General features: G+C 49.7%; 1 protein-coding gene across 3 annotated transcripts in view; it reads right to left on the reverse strand.

Annotated features, from left to right (window-relative positions):
- Nucleotides 1-4,130, reverse strand: part of Stat6 (signal transducer and activator of transcription 6) — a 16,379-nt gene extending 12,249 nt beyond the window's left edge. The window contains exons 1-2 of one of the 3 annotated variants that reach the window (XM_033763717.1): nucleotides 3,910-4,130; nucleotides 3,485-3,770 (exon numbers count right to left, since the gene is read on the reverse strand). The gene's annotated coding sequence lies outside the window, so the exon portion shown is untranslated. Of the gene's footprint in view, nucleotides 1-3,484 lie in introns of all 3 variants that reach the window. The other 2 variants (XM_010644634.3, XM_010644633.3) reach the window with 2 other exon arrangements.
- Nucleotides 4,131-4,493: the final 363 nt, after the last annotated feature.

Genomic DNA, 4,493 nt, shown 5'->3' on the forward strand with positions numbered 1-4,493 from the left:
ACTATTAAATAAAAAAAAAAAAAAAAAGCAGAATCCAAGAACTTTGGCTTAGCTTTCAGGGCAGTCTCAGACCTCCTGTAGATGGCCCTCCCACAGACCATCCCCATCAACACAGCCAAGCCACCTCAAGCCACTGTCACCTTTACTCAATGTCTAAGACAAGGTAACATCTTCAATAATAAGTAGATATGGGAAACGGCTAAGCAGTAGCCAGAGGAGTAGTGTGAAAAGGGGACACAGGGCAGTAGGGAAAGAATAGGGGAGTTAGAAATAGCTCAGGTTCTATAGGCAAGGAGCCTCCATTCTGTGGGTTTTAATCTTCTCATTCATAAAATATGAGAGCTGAATGAATGGAGAACTTTCCCAACTTTTTAAAGCAGCAGACAATTTTAGTTCATAATCTGTGGAATCCCAATATAGTAGTCCCCGCTTCTCTGGATGGGATACATGCTAAGACACTGTATGAATACTTAAAATTGCTGATAGTACCAGAAACAGCAGGAACCATCAAGCCACACATATCTACTATGCATTTTGTTTTGTTTTGTTGTTTTGTTTTTTGTTTTTGTTTTTGTTTTTCTTTGCAGTACTGGTGATCAAACCAAGGCCTTTCCATTGGATTACATGCCCAGCTCTAACTCACTTTTTATTTTTGAGATAGGGTCTTGCTAAGTCACTAAGTTGCCCAGAGTGGGCTCAAACTTGCCATCCTCTGGCTCAGCCTGCCAGAGTACTGGGTTGCAGGCACCTGCAACCATCTTGCTTTTTCCTATTCACAGATGCCTATCATGAAATTTTATTTACAAACTAGATACAAGAAGTCTGGGGATTTAGCTCAGTGGCACCATGTCTGTCTTGCAAGCAAAAGGTTGTGAGTTCTATCCCTGGTACCAAAAAAAAAAAAAAAGAACTGTTTATTTCTGGTATTTTCCATTTAATATTCTCAAAGTGTGGTTTACTAAAGACAACTGAAACTGTGGAAAGTCAAACCATGGGTAAGAGGGTACTACTGTATATTTAAAAAAATAAAACTAGCAGGGTATAGTGATGTACACTTATAATCTCAGCACTCTGGAAGGCTGAGGCAGAAGCCATCATAAAGTCAAGCCCCACCCAGGCAACTCAGAAACTTAGCAAGACCCTGGTTTTTTTTAAAAAAGAAAAGTCTGGAGATGTAACTCATTGGAAGCTTCTTTCTGAGTTCAATTCGCAGTCTCCATCCCCTCAGAAAAAGGTGTAAAACTGGAGTATGTCGAAGCCAAGTGTGAAAGGCCTAGAACTCCACTGTGTCTACTTTCCTTCTCTCTACCTCCTGATCCCAAAGCTGTTCCGTGAAAAACCTCTCAAGATTCTATAGCTCCATTAAGTGATTGAAAAACCACCATGCTATCTGGGGAAGAGAATGGCAGAGTGATAATAATTACTATTTATCATGCACTTACTCTGTAGGAAGTATTATATTCTGTATGTTATCTTATTGGCATCTCACAATTTTCTTTCAGCCAGCACTGGGGTTAAACCTAGGGCGGTGTGCATGCTAGTCAAGTGCTCTACCACTGAGCTATATCCCCAGACCTTCACAACCATTTTTAAAAGTATCTCATTGTTCCCTTTTATAGATGAAGAAACCCCTGGCTCAAGGAAGGCTCCCTAACTTTCCCAAAGCCACTTGAGAAATGAGTTGGAAAAATCAGGATCTAAATCTGAGTAGGGATTAACCTCTACATTGCATCCCTTCCAGCTCCAAATCCCATAATCCTAAAAGCGGGACGCAAGAAGAAAAAGTAAAGTAGGGGTATGGAAGGAAGAGGGCAAGGGAAACCAGAGAAACAGTGGAATTACTCAACTTGGCCTTGAGGAGCTGAGAGGAGGGATTAAGAATGATAGGGGGCTAGAAGGACAAAAGGAAAGAAGCAAAGCAGGAGGGGGGAGGAAGAGATGGGGAGGCAGGAGAGAGCCTTGCTCCCCATTTCGGAGGTGGGGGGTTGCCAGTGGGGCTGGGCAAGTCAACTGTTTCCCAGGGGTCTCTCTCAGATTACTTTTCACAATGTCCCTCTCCCAGAGACAAGGGTGAAGATGGGATGGAAACTCCCTGGATCTCCCCTAGCCCAGGAATCCCAAGATCTCCTGTTGTACTTTGAGCCTCTCACCTCTCCCAGGGCTCCCTAAGGGGTGGAAATCAAAGGCCCCTTATCTAGACATTCCCACCTCAAGACCTTCTTGCTCCTCTCCCCAGTCTCTACTTCCCTGAACTCTTCTCCCCCAGGCAGAAGCCTTCCGCTTCCTTCTCAGGGTCCTCAAGCAGGTCTTTCTCTAACCCTCCTCTGCTGCTTGCTGTTCCAGGTCGGGCACCTTTTGGAGCTCCATTTAATCTGTATTTCAAATTAAGGGAGTACTTCATTCCTCCCTTCTCCTTTTCTCCCATCTCCAGGATGATCAGATTCCAGATCCTTGACCCCCAACTCTACCCTGGGGTGGGGAGACACAGACAGCCCCATTTCCTCTGCATTGCCTTGTTGAGTGAACAGCTTCCTGGCATGGCCTAGCTTCAAATTTCCAACTCTCCTCTCTCTCTCCAGACACCAAGAGGCCACATTTCTCCCTACTCCCACTCTATAACAAGCTGGGTTGATTAATCTGGCCAGGACAAGGGGACCTTTTTCTTTCAGACCCCTGGAGAGGAGCAAGGAGGGAAGAGGCCAAGGTGCGAGGGGGCGGGGCCAGAATTCTTAAACCCGGGAGGGAGGGGAAGCCCAAGTCCAAGATCTCATTCACCGGCTTGGTGGCCTAAACCCCATCACCTCTACCCCTATAGTCCCGACTTCTTTGCCTGTGGGACCGCAGGCTCAAAAGTAGAAAAAACTTGTCTGAGTTGCCCAATGTGTGAATGTGGCATTGGTGGCAGGATTAAGGAGCCAGGTCAGCATGGGGAGGGTTAATCCCACGCAGCCCAGACGCCTGCCCGCTGGGAAATCTCAGCTTCTATGGCAGCCAAGCATGCAGCAGTTTTGAGGGGGAAATTCCCCCTCCTCTGGGGCACCATGAGGTCTACTAGGGCTTGCTCGTCCCCCTCCCCTCAGGCCACACCCTTGAACAGGAACTTTTAGCGGGAGGCTGAAAGGGAGTCTGACAAGGGCCCACTGCCCCCTGGCATTAACCGGTCTAAGGAGGGGCAGCCACTCCCCCAAACGCAGAGGGACCCTCCCTCCCATCCTGTCCCCAACTTCCCTCGCCCTGGAGGTGGGAGGTGGAGAAAGTGACCCACAGTGGAGGGGAGTGCGGAGGACTGTACCCTCTCCAAATTCCTCTAAGGGTGGGAAAATGCCCAAACAAACAAAACCCTGTGCCCCAGCTATCAACACTAGCTGAAATAACTCTAGAGAACCATCCGCCCTGCCCAGGGCCCAGGGAGAACCCCGGAGGTCCCGCTAACCCATCCCCCACACGCAGCCAGCTCCCCTCCCCCGCCCCCCCATCCCCTCACCTCAGCACCCCTCAGCGGTCTTCTCCCTTTCTCGGCGTCCACTGCCTGGCTCTGTCCAGTGAGTTCAGGGCTGGCCTGCTAGCACTCCCCTCTACCACCACCACCACCAAAAAGCAAAACAAACAAACAAATAAACAAACCACTACACACACACACTCACACACACAATCCTTTCCCGGCCTTCCTCTCCAGTGCAAGCAGTGGCTGCCCAGCCTGCTTGTTTCCGGCTTCTCTTCTACCCAGGTCCCTCCCTGGAGCTCTGACGACACAGAGAAGAGAAAGTGGGCTGGAGGAGGAAGAGGAAGAAAGTGGGGTGAACATGTGTGCCTCTTGCACTGGGTGGGGAATCACGTTGTAGAGGGGGTTGCAGGGCTGGGGCTCCCAGCCTTAAAGCCAGGATGGAAGAGAAGATGACCCCCACTTACTGTATCCCCCTCGATAACAATCAACTTTTCCTCACTTAGTATCAAGCACAGACATGCCACCCCAAACGACCTGGCTTCCACACTAAAACTTTCTCAGGGGTTTGGGGCCACCAGGGACAGGGCATTCTGAGGCCTCTGGAAAAGCAAATCCCTGTAGACTCTGCGCTCCCTCCAGTGGAGGACCCTGACAAGCACCCGCGGAGTTCGAGGCTGCCTGAATTCCTAAATTCGCCTTCCTTCAAGGCGGAACGGAACGCCTTAGAGGTCGCGTGACTGCCGTGACAGCCGCGGGGAGAAGATGGGGGAGGGGAGCCCTCAGCTCAGAATTCTGGAAGCCTCCAAGGGTCCTGGACCGAAAACCATCTTTGCCCGCTCCTCACAGGGTGCCACCCCCCCCAGACCCCAGTGGTAGCCAGCACCAGTAGGAGTGCTGCCCGCCGTTCTCCAAGGGACAAGTTTGAATACGAATCTGCTGCACAGCCTTGGCGAAGTTCCTACAGTATCTGGGGTAAATATTGAGACACACCCAGAGACAAACACAAACACGACTTCCCCAGCTACAAAACACGCACACACACACACAC

The sequence above is a fragment of the Fukomys damarensis genome, unplaced genomic scaffold, assembly GCF_012274545.1.
Source record: "Fukomys damarensis isolate Sample0158 unplaced genomic scaffold, DMR_v1.0_HiC HiC_scaffold_15, whole genome shotgun sequence".
Classification (NCBI taxonomy): Eukaryota; Metazoa; Chordata; class Mammalia; order Rodentia; family Bathyergidae; genus Fukomys; species Fukomys damarensis.